The sequence below is a fragment of the Podarcis liolepis genome (assembly GCF_965112155.1).
Source record: "Podarcis liolepis genome assembly, chromosome: 3".
Classification (NCBI taxonomy): domain Eukaryota; kingdom Metazoa; phylum Chordata; class Lepidosauria; order Squamata; family Lacertidae; genus Podarcis; species Podarcis liolepis.
Genome location: NC_139557.1, coordinates 117,814,914 through 117,831,733, shown reverse-complemented (window position 1 = coordinate 117,831,733; position 16,820 = coordinate 117,814,914). Strand labels below are relative to the sequence as shown.

At 43.6% G+C, this 16,820-nt stretch overlaps 1 long non-coding RNA gene across 1 annotated transcript; it reads right to left on the bottom strand.

The window, feature by feature from the left end:
* Positions 1-287: 287 nt before the first annotated feature.
* Positions 288-6,828, bottom strand: LOC310702471. Its single transcript, XR_014523515.1, has 4 exons — positions 6,739-6,828; positions 3,240-3,330; positions 2,082-2,241; positions 288-625 (listed from the first exon to the last, which is right to left on the bottom strand). It is a non-coding gene; the product is annotated as an uncharacterized lncRNA (long non-coding RNA).
* Between the last annotated feature and the right edge of the window lie 9,992 nt (positions 6,829-16,820).

Sequence of the window (16,820 nt, the reverse complement as noted above, 5' to 3'; positions counted from 1 at the left end):
AACACCAAAAACCATTGGGCAGCATTCCCTGAAAACAATGGGCACAATGTGCAAAGTCCATTAAGAAGTGAAATATTAAAGGTGGTAGATCTTAAAGATGTAGATGGGTCCATTTAAATGCCCTGATGCCCCAACTGTAGCACATATATAGGGGTAAATTGTGCATAGAAATGCATATATTAATGAAAATAACATTAAAATGTATTATATAATGAATTCAGATTATCCTCCACCAGTGTCAGGATTTATGATTTCCCTCTCACACCAAGGACGTGGCAAGCTGGCGGTTTAATTACGCTTAGATTTATTAGTCTTTACACAGTAGTTTTAGTCCGAGCTCACAGCTCAGTCATCTGCTGCTGCTGACGATGATGTTGAACTCACTAAAGGGCGGGTTCTTCTCCAACAGTATCTCCTGAGCTCTGCGAGTGCGGCTTTCTCCAGACTGAAGTACAGAGTGTTTGAGGACTGGGACATTCGCAGGGAAACCAAAATGCTTATTTACAAAGCTATTGTACTACCAGCCTTACTATACGCTTGTGAAACATGGGCCACTTATAAACACCATCTCCAACTCCTCGAAAGATTCCATCACCACATGAACTGATATCTGTTTTCCCCATCTCTGAAAATAATATCTGAAAATAATGCAATAGAAACATTTTTTGCAGGCAACAAAACATTTCTCTCACATACAAGACCATACACACATTGTGCCCCACTCACAGAGATACACTCAAAGAGATACACTCTTCCTATCTGTCCAAATGGACCTCTCTTACTCCATCTCACAGACTACCTGTCGCACACATACATCAAGTATTGAGTCTAAAGTCATTCTACTCTACAGCAATTAAGATGTTCCCACTGTTGTTGCAGTCCGAGCTTTGGTGTCCAGTGTTGCATCTTGTCTGTCTTTTGGAGATCAGTTTCAGTAAATGCACGCTGATGATGTGAACGGGGTGTTTGTGTTGGGATACTGCCAGGGAGACAAAGTCCATCATGGCCCCAAGCCGTCTGCCAGACGATCCATTGATCTCCCATAGTCACGCAGTATCAGCAATTAGCAACACGAGTTTCCTGAAATAGCTTGCCACATTCCGGAGCTCATGCACACTCTATCAGCAGATAATTCACAGCAAAAGTCGCACTCAGGAGAGCACTATTTACAAGTTTTATTCAGCGTTGATCAGAACAAAGAAAGACATGACTGCCTGTGTCAGTGTCTCCAGACAGAGAGAGAAAATGAAAGGAACAGGAAACATAAACATCCTGTGAACAGGAAATGCGCAGACTCTGTGACTCACAGCCTGCTCCCTTTTAAGGTGGAATGGAAATATCCTAACAGTTTGTGGGGATGTGACTTGTGAAATAAACCAGTTGACCAGGTGGGTCCAGGGCAAGATTAATGCTTCCTTGCATGAGGGAGTGTTGACCAACCACTGCCTTATAGGACTAATTCTGTAGGATGGGCCTTGATGCCTGTGAAGGGAAAGGACTGTTAAAAAGAAATAAGAACTTGGGTGATAATTATGCTGGGAATTATGCAGTCAATTTGCTTCCTGTATCCAGCAATGACTGACAAATAAGCGATTTTGGATGGTTGGCTCTGACCCCCTTTCCTTTATATTTCTCTTTAGAATGATATAAAAATATTGCTTGATTGAGTGATGGTGGCGGCTCCTCTTTTTGTAAATTCTTTCGTGCTATTATTATTTTTTAAGTGCATGTCCTGGTGGAAGCCATGAATATCATACAACGTGACAGTAAAATAATTCTGCGAGGATTGGGGTAGGGGCGAAATGCAGCCAGCCTCCTGTGCATAGCTGTCAACTTTTCCCTTTTCTTGTAAGGAATCCTATTCAGAATAAGGGAATTTCCCTTAAAAAAAGAGAAAAGTTGACAGCTATGCTCCTGTGTACCTGTGTTCAAGCCACAAACTTCTACCACATACAGCAGTTATCACAATGTCAAAGTAATAAAAATCTCAAGGAAAGCTAGGCAATATTTTTGGGAGAAGGAGAAGTAAACATTTGCATGAGTGAACATAGTTCATCCTGGTATAGGGCCATCATTCTCACCTTTGGAGCTGTCATTCTCATCCTGGCAATTGCAGATAGCAGCATGGCCAATATGTTGAACACTTTCCAATAGAGTTAAAGGTCGCAGGGCACTTGGTAAATACACACACACCGTTTATCTGGCGGCATTGGCTTTGATTGTACACATTAGCAGACGATCCTGTTTCCCCACCAAAAGAAAAAAAAAAAGTTTACAAGGGGAAACAATAACAAATAATCAGAGCCCAACATTCCTATGTTTCATTACAATTGGCAACATTGTCATTTCACAGTGCAGTGCTGGGAAAGAGACTTCCCCAGGGCTGGGAAGATCATGTGGAGCAAGATTGGAACTACCAGGCCAGATGGAACGCTGGACATCCTTAGATCAAAGCAGTTTCAACTCTTCATTTAGTCAACACTTTTCTAGCCTTAATTCCTACAAGGAAGCCATCTTTTGTGTAATCTCACTGTATACAAGTTGTACAAGTGATAATAAAGTATTTCAATTACTGCACACACATTCAAGTGTAAAGCATCAAGATATCTGACTGTATGTAGGCCCCTACAAGAATAGTAATCACCACCACCACCACCATCATCATCACCATCAACCAGGGCTTGAACTGGATAGGAGGATGTGCCTGTGCATGCCACCCCTGATGCCAGCCCTCCCCCATACAAGCCACATCTCCTCCATTCAGAGTCTTTAAGAAGGTTGGAAGGGAGCTTCTGCATGTGTTTGGCTAATGACATTTGGAAGCCCCTTGGTTAAGTCCAAGGGGATGTGAATGGCACTGTGGTATAAACCACTGAGTCTTGGGCTTGCCGAATGGAAGGTCGGCAGTTCAAATCCAAACGAAGGGGTGAGCCCCCGTTGCTCGGTCCCAGCTCCTGCCAACCTAGCAGTTCGAAAGCATGCCAAAGTGCAAGTAGATAAATAGGTTCCACTCCAGCGAGAAGGTAAATGGCATTTCCGTGCACTGCTCTGGTTCGCCAGAAGTTCGTCATGCTGGCCACATGACCCAGAAAAACTGTATGCAAGCAAAAACCCGTTTCCTCAGCCAGTAAAGTGAGATGAGACCACAACCCCAGAATCGTTCGTGACTGGACTTAACTGTCAAGGGTCCTTTACCTTTATTTTACCTGGTTAAGTCCAGAACTTAACTGATGACTTACCTGGATGAAACAAAAAGCCAAGGGCAAGAAAGAGAAGGTAACAGGTCCTCATGACCATGAGAAGATGAAGACAGATGGGAACTCTCTATCCCTAAAACAAGAGCCACAAAGAATGAAATATGGTGACTTCTCTCCAAAGCTGTTCATAAATTTAGTGGAACAATGGTGACTGGTGGGATTGGTAGAACAGATGGCAGGTATCGAAAAGGTAGGTGGAATAGGCAGAATAAACCAATTCTCCATTTGTTCCCATTCTCCTCCCTGGTGAGTTCTACAAGGGCAACAATGAAACTACCGACAGCCAGGGCCAACTCTGGATTTGTTGTAAGTCAGAATACAGTAATGTGTGGGCTGTCTGCAGGCAGATATGGAAGTTTCCCATGCACCCAACTGGACGAGTCTCCACCACAACCAATTGTTGCATGTTGTGATGTTGAAGCTGCAGAAAATTGAAGTATAACCATGGGAAGAGGACCAGAGCTTTAGCTAGAACTTTGAGATGTTCTTGAAACAGTCCTGATTACTGTGCTGGATAGCTCTCATAACAACAGACCAAAGTGGGAGCCTTCCCAGTAAGGCTGAAAAGCAGGCAGTCCTACTGATATTGAAATGTCAGTTGCATGGTTTTTCTGCCCAGACACACATGTGAGGGGTGTATTTGACATAGCTATACCTTTGGATTAGGATGTGCTGAGTGTCACAGAGAGCTGATTTGTCAGGGAAGAAGGGAAATGTCTGTACACACCTCTAAGTTCAAGGAAGTGTGAATGTGTATGGGACAGAAAATAGTGTGTGGCTTTGAGAATGGGAGAGAGGGCTTCAAAAATGCTTAGCATTCTCATTGGGAAGGCTGTATTCAGGTAGCCCCAATGGCCCACACTCCACAGCTTGTGAGGACATGTGCAGGCTGACCTGGGTGTGGCCATTCACACATTCATCTTGGCAAACACCTTAAAGGATCTTTTGATGTTGGGCAGTAAGTGCTGCAGAGATCTGGCACCTTGTTAGAGAACTGAAGAGCTGTTAGTTAGTTAGTTAGTTAGTTAGTTAGTTTTTTTTGTCTCTCAAGAAGATTGGCAGGGTTTTTCTTCTTCTTCCTGTCCTACAAAAGGAGGCAAGTTGAGTCAGAGGACATCAGCCAGGTAGGAATTGGGTGAGCAATTGGAAAGTGCCTTTAAAATGAGAGTAAATTACAAAAACTTGATGTTCAGAGCTGTGGGAAGTGAGAGTTAGGGTATGTGTCCCCTTTAGGGTCAACTTCAAACCCTACGCAAAAGTCTAGAGCCATGTGGGGTGAAGCTTACTTCAAATCTGTTCACGTGTGGCTTCAGGGGCTAGATCATAGAATCACAGAATCTTAGAGTTGGAAGGGTTCCCAAGAGTCATCTAGTCCATCGCCCTACAATGCAGTGTTAAGTCGATGACTAAGCCCACACATATCACAGATCCTGTTCATCGCTGATCAGAGACATCGTTAATGGAATCTCTCAGGGAGTTGGAGATGGTGTTTATAAGTGGTTGATGTTCCAGAGGTTTCAGAAAGAGACAGACTTAACATTAGTAAAGAAGGTAAAATACCTGGGGGTGAACATGACTTCTAAGAATGTGAACTTATTTAAAGATAACTATGAGAAATGTTGGACAGAAGTGAAAAAAGACTTAGAAATCGGGTCGAATTTGAAGCTTTCTTTGCTAGGTCAAATTGCTGTCATCAAGATGAATGTATTGCCGAGAATGTTATTTTTATTTCAATCATTGCAAATCATTGACAAAATGGATTGTTTCAAGAAGTGGCAAAGAGACATATCTAGATTTGTCTGGCAGGGCAAAAAGCCCAGAATAAAATTTAAGATACTTACTGATGCTAAAGACAGAGGGGGTTTGCCCTGCCAGACTTGAAACTTTACTATGAGGCTGCAGTGTTTTGCTGGCTGAAGGAATGGCTACTTCTTGAAAACACAGATGTTTTGGATCTTGAAGGGTATGACAATATATTTGGGTGGCATGCATATTTGTGGTATGGCAAGGTAAAAGCTCACAAGGCATTTAAAAACCATATTGTCAGGAAAGCACTGTTTAATGTTTGGATGAGATATAAAGACTTTCTGGAGAGTAAAACCCCAAGGTGGCTTTCACCTATTGAAGCGAAAGCTTTGAAAAAACTTAATATGGAGGCCAAATGGCCAAAATACTGGGAAATTTCAGAGCAGGAAGGTGACAAAAGAGTTATGACAAACTTAAAGAGAAGGTGCAAGACTGGTTACATTACTTTCAAATAAGAGAGGCATATAATTTGGATTAAAAAATTGGATTCCAGGTGGAAAAATCAAAGTTAGAAACAGAACTGTTAGAACCAATTGCTAAGATATTATCAAGAATGTACAATCTGCTGTTGAAATGGAATACTGAGGAAGAAACGGTAAAATCTGCAATGATAAAATGGGCACAAGACATAGGACATAATATTATGTCCGCTGACTGGGAGAAGTTGTGGACCACCGAGATTAAATTTACGGCATGTAATGCCTTAAGAGAGAATATTATGAAAATGATGTATAGGTGGTATATGACTCCAGTCAAGCTAGCAAAAATCTATCACTTGCCCGATAATAAATGTTGGAAATGTAAAGAAATTGAAGGTACATTCTTTCACCTTTGGTGGACGTGCCCTAGGATTAAGGCTTTCTGGGAAATGATATATAATGAACTGAAAAAGGTATTTAAATATACCTTCCTGAAGAAACCAGAGGCCTTTCTCCTGGGCATAGTTGACCAATCGGTGTTAAAGAAGGATAGAACTTTCTTTATGTATGCTACAGCAGCAGCAAGAATTCTCATTGCAAAGCACTGGAAGACACAAGATCTACCCACTCTGGAAGAATGGCAGATGCAGTTAATGGACTATATGGAATTGGCGGAAATGACTGGCAGAATCCGAGACCAGGGAGAAGGGTCGGTGGAAGAAGATTGGAGGAAATTTAAAATTTATTTACAGAAACACTGTAAAATTTTTGAATGCTGATAACGTTGAAATGAACTTAAGGGGTTCTAGCAACAAGGTAAAGTGTAAGATGGGATTGATATTAGAAAAACTAAACTGATTATGAATTTGCTGAACCAACTATAAAAAACGGATACAGAAAAGGGAGGTGTGAGGAAATCAGGAAAATAGGTTAACCAAAGAGGAGTCGTAAAAGAGAGAGTTTTGTTCTTTTTTTCTTTTTTATGTGTTTTTCACTTTTTACTTCTTTGTGTTTTTAATGTTTGTATTTTGTATGTTGCTGTTTTTGTATTTTCTTTTTTTCTTCTGTTTTTGTATTTTTTCTTTGAACTTTTTTTTACTGAGAAAACTTAATAAAATATTTATAAAAAATAAATATATAAGTGGTTGATGTTCTGCAAGTGTACAGTAAATGGAAGCCAATCTTACTTGGCTATGAGTGATCACCAAAGAAAGAAGAAGGATCCTGTAGTGTTAATTAATCAATTTTCCACTTACTTCACTCAACGATCTTGCATTATTTCATTATTCCAGGGTACTCTTGCAGACAGATTTGAAGCGGGAGGGAAAGGTTTCCCTGCTTTTGCTGGAGGGATTTATAGAGAGTGAAGGAAAGTAGAATTAGCAAGCATTTCAGGACCAAAGAGCTTCTAGATATGCACAAAATGCTAAAATGAAGAAAGTTAAAATGTTAAATGCTAAAAATGCAGAACGAACTTTTGCAACGAAGGAAGGGGAGGGAGAAACAGAGCTCAGGTTGGTTTATGAATCCATGAAGGGGGGAAGATAGGAGCCAGTTGAAAATATTACCTCTGCTTGTCTGTGTGGCTTGCTGGTCTTGTGGTGGAGTCAATGGGGTGTCTCTTCAGCAACAGGAGGAAAGATAAAAAGAAAGGGGATGTGTTGTTTTTTAATGCAAAATGTTGTTGATGAGATATGGTTAAGTGGAGGAAATGTCAAGCATTTTTCTTGGCTTCTAACTAAAAGCGGCTCTGATCCAAAGTACAGTAGGTGGGCAGCCATGATTCAAAGCACACAGTAGTATAGGTGGGCATCAGAAAGGCACAGGGTAGGAGGAAGGATGAAAGAAGAAAGAGGTCTCAGTGTAATCATTTGCCCAAGGACCCAACTTGGTTGGTTTTGTGCATAGCTCATCTGGCCAGTTATTTTTAAAAGGAAGCAGTCTCAAGGTAAGGACAAGAAAGCGCAGGTTATATGGAATTCAAGATTATGAAAAAGCTATGCAGAATTTTGTTTGGGAACTTTATATCCCAATAAGAAAAAGCAACAGAAGAAAGCAGTAATATATTGTGCTGGTGACATGGCTACCTGAAGAAGCGTCTCCACCCCCATCGTTCTACCTGAAACTGAGGTCCAGTGCCAAGGGCCTTCTGGTGGTTCCCTCGTTGTGAGAAGTCAAGTTACAGGGAACCAGGCAGAGGGCCTTCTCGGTAGTGGCACCCGCCCTGTGGAACGCCCTCCCACCAGATGTCAGAGAGAAAAAACAACTACCAGACTTTTAGAAGACATCTGAAGGCAGCCCTGTTTAGGGATGTTTTTAATGTTTAACAGATTATTGTATTTTAATATTTTGTTAGAAGCTGCCCTGAGTGACTGGCGAAACCCAGCCAGATGGGCAGGGTATAAATAAATGATGATGATGATGATGTCCAAACCTCATTTAGGGAATGCACTGCTGCAACAATGTACAGTGGTACCTTGGGTTACAGATGCTTCAGGTTACAGACGCTTCAGGTTACAGACCCTGCTAACCCAGAAATAGTACCTCGGGTTGAGAACTTTGCTTCAGGATGAGAACAGAAACCATGCGGAGGCAGTGGGTTGCCCAATTAGCTAAAGTGGTACCTCAGGTTAAGAATAGTTTCAGGTTAAGAATGTTGGCTTTTTGCAGTATGGTAGCGCTGCAGAGAGCTTGCTGGGGAGACCATGCATTAAAAAGGGACTCAAAAATAACTTAAACAAGGTTTTAATTACAAAAACAAAAACTCCTTATAGACTAAATACACTGTCAGAGCTGCTTGAAGATCCTAGCTCACAGAGGATCACGCTAGCCAGCGGTCATTAAGTAAAAGTCTTTATTGAATTACAGTTTCCATTCTCACGCTGCTGCGCGCAACTCTACGCCTAGTAGCTAGGTCGGCGAAGCTCCGTCTGAGTCTCCGCCCTGTGTGCACCAACTTAATATCCTAGCCTTGCTCCACCTTTTCCTCCTGACTGTCCTCCTCTCGGTCCCTCTACCCCCCGGGGCTTCTTCCTTCCGGGATTCTTCTGACGCTGACCCAGACCCTCCTGCCTCCTTGCGCCGGGCTTTAGGACCTGGCTCTCTTTCGGGGCTGCTTACTGCGCCGCCTTCCTCTGCATTTGAACTTGGCGCGCGCGCCCAACCTTCCACTTTCCTCTCAACCGTTTCTTCGCTCCCCGATGGAGGTGTGGCCATCCCCGACTCATGTCCTCCCTCCTGTGGAGGTGTGGCCACTCCTGACTCATGTCCTCCCTCCTGTGGTGAGCTGCCAGCGCTTCCCCCCTGGCTCCCTTCCTCTTCCCTGCTTCCTGGCGGTGACGCTGGTCCCGATTTCCAGCTGCTCCCCCCTGAGTCCTCTCTGGCTCTGTCTTCCTGGGGTGCCCCCCTAGACTCCCCCCTTGCCCTCGCCACTGGTGCTCCTTTCTGTGAATCCTCTGATTCACTGGAAAGACTAGGAGATCTCGGGTCGTCGTCGTCACTCATCTTTTCTTCTGCCTCCTCCCCTTCGCTCTCTGTTTCCTCCCTTGCCCGTGCTTCTGCTCCTAAACCCCTGACATACACCAACAAACAAACATGACCCAACCACCAACCCATCCCCCAGGGGAAATGGGAGAGCTAGGTGCTGCTCCTTATATACTACACCCAATTGCCAACACAGCTTAATCAATACAACTCAGCAGCACCTGCTATGTTTCACAGCTGTAAAGCTGGGTCTCGTTATTTTGCTCTGGCCCTTGCTCTGGCCCCTTAAAGACATACACATCGGGTGGAACAGTGATGAACCTTTACATTTAAAGAAACCATTCAACATTTCCCCTGCGGTTCATCATTGTGGAACAAAAACAAAGCATATTTTGTACATGTCTTTCATGTGTAACCTTTGGAAGTGCTTTTGTAAAAATGTCCGCAATTTGATTGTCACCTGGAACATATTCAAATACAACCATTTCATCAGCAATTAGTTTCTTTACAAACTGTAAACGTAATCTTAAGACTCTAGTGCGCTGCGTATTAGTCTCTGAACACAGGATAGCGAGTCCGCTATAGGAATCAAGGTAAACTTTTACTGGTAGTGCTACTTGCATCTGTAGGTCTGCAAATACTTGTAGATACCATTCCACATCACGAGTGGCCTGAACGCACGCACATAATTCACTCTCTGTTGTGGAGAGACAAATATTGGTTTGTGTCTGGGACTTCCATTCAAAAGGACAACCGTTATAACAAAATACCATACCAGACACACCCCTGCAATTATTTTGTTCCACTGCATGAGATGCATCACAGAAAATTTCAAAACCTTTGTCAATACTTGATATAAACTGCAACCTATAATGTTTGGTGTGTTTAAGGTACATCACCACTCTCTTAAGAGCAGAGAAACATTGTGTAGTGGGCTTTTCCACAAATTTTGCCAGAAAGTGAAAAGCATAAGTTATATCTGGTCTTGAGATTCTTTGAATGAAATTTAGCTTGCCTATAGCATAACGATACAAAGTTTTGTTAGGAAATGGCTTATCTTCACCTGTAAAGGTGAAACCACACACCATGGGCGTTTCCTTTCCATTTGCATTTTCTAAACATAGCATTTCGACTAGATCATCAATTTTTGCAGTTTGATGAACCAGAAAAGATCCATTTTTGTCTTTCTCAATTTGCATGCATAAGTAATTTTTAGCTATGCCTAATTCCACCACATCAAATTTCTTCTGTAACTGTGAAACTACCTCTTCATATTCCTGTTTAGTTTTTGTAGAAATTAACACGTCATCTACATAGACACATATTTTTGTTACAGAGTTTGCCCTTTCCTTTATAAACACACAATTGTCTGCCTTTCCTTGTGAAAACCAATATCCAGCAATTCTTTTGCTAAAGTTTGGTGCCAATTCCTTCCACTTTGGTGCAGACCATAAAGGGATTTATTTAATTTGCATACCAAACCTTCAGCAGCATCTATGCCTTCAGGGACACGCATAAAAAATTGTTCTTTTAAATCTGCAAACAAATATGCGGTTTTTATATCTAAATGATAAACAGAATGTCCACGTTGTGATGCATCTTTTAACAAAAGCTTAACTGTTTCATATTTTACACTTTGTGAATAACACAAATCATAATCTTCACCTGGAATTTGTTGAAAACCCCTAGCAACTAATCTTGCCTTGTACCTTACAACTTCATTTTTGTCATTCATTTTAACTCTATAAACCCATTTTGAATCAATAAGTCTCATATCTGGGATTTGTGGTACAAGAGACCAAGTGTTATGTTCTTTTAAAGAAGCTATCTCAGAGTTCATACCTTTATACCAATTTACAGCTTGGTGCTTAGGTAAATTCTGAACATCATTGTAGCTTGTTGGCTCAAAACCCGCCTTATTGGCATACACAGTATTAAAATGTTCATCTGCAAAACGTTGTGGCTTCTGTCTCTTTCTATCTGAACGTCTCAGTTTGGAAGGAGAGTCAGACTCCTCAGACTTAATGGGACTATGTAAACTACTAGTTTCAGGTTGTAAATCATCATTGTCAGACTGAAGAGATGCCTGTGGGCTAAGCTCATGGTCAGAAAACTCAAGAGAATCTAACCTCCCCTCGGGTGCCTGTGACTTTAAATCATCAAACAAATTATCAGATTCAGCAGGCTTTTTGTCTTTTTCCATTAATTCAGAAGCACCATTTCCTGCTGCTGCTGCTTCTTCCTCTTCTTCCTCAGTATTATCTATACCATTAATATCTTGGAAAATAGCAATGCCATTCCAATTTACAGTTTGTATCATGCTTCTTGTAATATGAAATTTGCCAGTTGCTGGTATGTAAATTCTGTACGCCCCCTGCTGGTAGCCCATTAATTTTCCCTGAACACTACGCTCACCCAATTTCTGCTTAGCGGGATAATGCATAATTACATCTGAACCCCAATGCGTAGGTATTTCAGATTAGGGCATTTTTTAAACAATTTCTCATAGGGGGTGACATCTAAACCAGAATGATAACTGTGATTTCTAACATAACAAAAGGCATGGAGTGCTTCAGCCCAAAACGCTTTGGGCAGATTAGCATCATGCAGATAAATTTTAATCCCTGCCTGCAGGTCACGCTGCACAACTTCAACAAGCACATTTTGCCAGGGACTTCGGGGGGCACGATAACTCATGAGTAGTTCCCTGCGCTTCCAGGAAATTCTCAAAATCCTCAGAAACAAATTCCCCGTCCTGGTCAGAAAACAGGTTCTTAATTGGTTTGTTAAAGTGCGTTTTTACCCAGTTGCAAAAAGCTTTGTACCTCTCAAATGCTTGGGACTTCTCAGCTATTGCATAAGTCCAACAATATCTACTATACTGGTCTATCAGGGTAAGCCAGTACTTAGAACCTCCTAAGGCAGCCCTGTTTAGGGAAGCTTTTAATGTTTGATGTATCACAGTATTTTAATATTCTTTTGGAAGCTGCCCAGAGTGGCTGGGGAAACCCAGCCAGATGGGTGGGGTATAAATAATAAATTATTATTATTATTATTATTATTATTATTATTATTATATTATAATGATGGTGGAAGTGGCCCAACCAAATCACAGTGTACATGCTCAAATGGCTCAGTTACTTTCCTATCTGAGCACCTACCCTTGCGTGCAACCTTAGTCTTATTCTTGCAACATGATAGACATTGCATATAGAATTTACATGGTTTTAAGTTGAGGCCATTAACAATATTCTTTGTCTTAATTACATCAGCAAAATTCAGGTGTCCAAGAAGTCTGTGCACCTCATGGACACACCCAGAATGTGGCCTTACATTCCTCAACCCCTGGCTTGACTGTGCTGCTCTGAAATTTATAGGCGATTGGGAGTAGGTGCGAAAATACAGTCTATATAAACCATCAGAGTCCCGGGCATACAATAGACGTTTGTTCCCATCGAAAAACTCACACATTGACTTTAAGAAATGCAGTTATGCCTTGACGAGCAAAACACCTTGCTGACAATAAATTGTCCACTGACGGGCAGTAAATGCAGTTCACTATTGTAATGTTTAAAGAGTCAAGTTTAACAGTACCCGTGCCAAGCGACTGCAAGACTTGTGAACTGGCTAAATGTACATTACCAATTTCCTCTTCGAAAGAAATAAACAAACTTCAATCGTTGCAAATATGCTGAGATGCTCCTGAGTCCACAATAAAAGAATTTCATTTGGCACCTTTAATTCTTTTACGATCTGTTGTCCGAGCGTGAAAAGCTCGTGGCTCATTTCTGTCTTTACGATACGATGTCAGCTGCTGGGCTGACGACCGTGACTGATGAACAGAAACAGACTTGGGAGTACTTTGCTTACTTTTGGCTTTGCAAAATGTCCTTGCAGAACCAACAACGCTTGGCAGCTTTAAATGCAGTTGTATCACCACAAGTTTGCATATGGCGTTCCTCATTATTTCTGGAAAAAGGAGTGCTTATGGCACAAGCCTCCCTTCTATCCAGCTCGCCCATTAATCTTGTCGTTACCCCTTCCACAGTTAATTGTGCTGGTGGAACGGCAGATATCTGGCTAGCTATACCATCAAAGTCCTCATTAAGGGAACAAAGAATGATAAAAACATACTGAATATCAGGTATCTCCATGTCCCTTCGAATTAATTCACAGCGTATTGCCTCCAGACGTCTCAAGTGTGCTGCCAAATCACCACAAGGCTGCAACTTCGTCTGGTACAGCTGCTTGAAAAACGTCAGTGCAGATGCTGACTCTTTTCTAACATGCACTGCTGCAAGACTGTCCCACATTTCTTTGGCAGTTTTCTTATTTCTTATATAGACTACTTGCTGGTCGCTGACTGCCAAATTAATTATCGCCCTGGCTTTTGCATCTCCTTTCGACCAAGCATTAGTTACAGGGTTAGGAGGGTCATCAGTTACATAGGTCCATACTTCTCTAGAGGTCAAAAGCGCCTCCACCCGAAGAGATCATAAACTATAGTTCTCATCTCTCAGCTGTGGGAAGACCAGAGCCTTCTCAGCTTCTGGAACCCGGTCAACCATTCTGGAACTCTTCCAGACCGACAGAACTACACTAACAGGAGAAGGAGTTTTCAAACCTTTCTCAGAGTCCAAAAATATGCAGTCATCCACTCAGCAGCTGGGCCCATAATCAAAGATGTTGGCTTTTTCAGTATGGTAGCACTGCAGAGAGCTTGCTGGGGAGACCATGCATTAAAAAGGGACTCAAAAATAACTTAAACAAGGTTTTAATTACAAAAACAAAAACAAAAACTCCTTATACACTAAATACATCAACAAACAAACATGACCCAACCACCAACCCATCCCCCAGGGTAATGGGAGAGCTAGGTGCTGCTCCTTATATACTACACCCAATTGCCAACACAGCTTAATCAATACAACTCAGCAGCACCTGCTATCTTTCACAGCTGTAAAGCTGGGTCTTGTTATTTTGCTCTGGCCCTTGCTCTGGGCCCTTAAAGACATACACATCGGGTGGAACAGTGATGAACCTTTATATTTAAAGAAACCATTCAACAAAGAACGGACCTCCAGAATGAATTAAGTTCTTTACCCAAGGTACCACTGTATGTGCTTTTAAATTACAGTGGTACCTCAGGTTACATACGCTTCAAGTTACATACGCTTCAGGTTACAGACTCTGCTAACCCAGAAATAGTACCTCGGGTTAAGAACTTTGCTTTAGGATGAGAACAGAAATCGTGCTCCAGTGGCGTGGCAGCAGTGGGAGGCCCCATTAGCTGAAGTGGTACCTCAGGTTAAGAACAGTTTCAGGTTAAGAACAGACCTTCAGAACGAATTAAGTTCTTAACCCGAGGTACCACTGTATGTGCTTTTAAATTACTTTCATTTCTCAATCTTCCTCTTTCTTACTCAAGAATGGGGACATGGTTCACCCCATAGTCTCTTTTTAAAGACTTAAATTGACTTCTTAGGGAGCAAGGTCTGGATACAAGTTTATGAATAACTTTTTACAAAGGACATGTGGGTCCAGAATTGGCCTCGACAGTACTTACAGACTTTTTGTTAAAACCGTGTTTATGGAAGACAATCTTACTTGGCTATGAGTGATCACCAAAGAAGAAGAAGATGTCACAGAGGAGCCCCTGAATATGATAGATACCTTTAGGGAGGTATATATAATGAATGAAAAACAGTTACAGATAGGTAGCCGTGTTGGTCTGCCATAGTCAAAATAAAAAAATTCCTTCCTGTAGCACCTTAAAGACCAACTAAGTTAGTTCTTGGTATAAGCTTTTGTGTGCATGCACAATTCTTCAGATACCAGGTATCTGAAGAAGTGTGCATGCACACGAAAGCTTATACCAAGAACTAACTTAGTTGGTCTTTAAGGTGCTACAGGAAGGAATGAAAAACAGATGCCCATAGCAATCCGAGAAGCATGACAGGCAGACTGTGTGGCCTCCTTACATGTGGATGTTGATATTGTCTTGTGGATTCCATATCTGGACATGAGATGCACCTACATCAGTGTTTCCCAACCTTTTTTGGGCAAAGGCACACTTGTTTCATGAAAAAAATCTTGAGGCACACCACCATTACAGCCCCGTGACGTCAGCGCGCAGCGTCACGCCGGGAGGGACACACGAAAGTGTAAGTTTCAATTTTTCCCCCGCCCCCTTGCCTTCCTTCTGTGCCAACCACCAAAAAGCCAAGAAAAAAGCCAAGACTTTAGGGCAGCAGGTCGACACGGAAGAAGCTCCTACCTAAGGACAGGTGCGACGGCCGTGTCCTCTTCTGCCACACTTGGCAGCCCTGCCTCACGGTCGTGACTCCCACCCTGATTTCTCCCTGCAGGTCGAGCGGCACAGGCAGCCCAATGTGTCCAGCCCAGACACAAGCCCCGCTTCCCCACTCTAGATCCTGAATGCGACCAAGTGCTCTGGACTCCCGAGCAGGGTGGGAAAGAGGACTTGCATCTGGTAGCCTCCGGGCTCCTCGCCTGCTCGAGGGATGGCATTGCAGGCAAGCTGCCGGCCGTCGCCATCGCCGCCCCCTCATGCGAGTGGACCTGCCCGGAGTGGTGGGCTGGGGGAGGCTCGCTCTCTGTGGGGATGTGGCCCGCACGTGCGGCCCCGCTTCCTCCTGCCCAGGGCTGAGCTCCTTACCCGCGATCTCGGTCTCACGCACGCAGATCCCACTTATTCCGAAGCTCGCGCCACTAGCCGGGGCTCTCACACCGTGCCAGGGCGAGGCGGCACGGCCCACTGACGTCATTGCGGCTCGCCGCCGCCCTCGACTTCCCTGTTCCCTCCCCTCCCTCGGGTCACCGTGGTTACGGAGGACTGCAAGCTGCTCGGGCGAGCGTGGGGCATTAAGTGGGAGAAGGAAAATTAAAATTAAAACTCGCCTGAAGGCCGCCTCTCCGGATATCTTTCGAATTTTTTAATTTTTCCCGCGGCACACCAGGCAACGTCTCGCGGCACACTAGTGTGCCGCGGAACACTGGTTGGGAAACACTGACCTACATCCACATCCCAAATGGTAATATGTCTCCCCAACTCATGGCCTGTGTAGTGCTTCCATTGTCCAACAATTTGTATAGCATACTGTCAGGGGTTCAGGAGCAGAGGCAAGGGCAAGGGAGGAAACAGAGAGCGAGGGGGAGGAGGCAGAAGAAAAGATGAGTGATGACGACGACCCGAGATCTCCGAGTCTTTCCAGTGAATCAGAAGATTCACAGAAAGGAGCACCAGTGGCCAGGGCAAGGGGGGAGCCTAGGGGGACACCCCAGGAAGATAGAGCCAGAGGGGACTCAGAGGGGAGCAGTTGGAAATCGGGACCAGCGTCACCGCCAGAGAGCAGGGAAGAGGAAGGGAGCCAGGGATCAAGCGCTGGCAGCTCACAACAGGAGGGAGGGCACGAGTCAGGAGTGGCCACACCTCCATCGGGAAGCGAAGAAACAGTCAGACGGAAGGTGGAAGGTTGGGCGCGCGCGCCAAGTTCAAATGCACAGGAAAGTGACGCAGTAGGCAGCCCGGAAAGGGAGCCAGGTCCTAAAGCCCGCGCAAGGAGACAGGAGGGTCCGGGGGGTCGGCGTCAGAAGAATCCCGGAAGGAAGAGACCCCGGGGGCAGAGGGACCCAGAGGAGAACAGTCAGGCGGAAAAGGTGGAGCAGGGCTAGGATATTAAGTTGGTGCACAAGGGGCGGAGACTCAGACGGAGCTTCGCCGATCTAACCATAAGACGTAGAGTTGCACGCAGCAGCTTGAGAATGGAAACTGTAACTCAATAAAGACTTTACTTAATGATCGCTGGCTAGCGTGATCCTCTGTGAGCTAGGA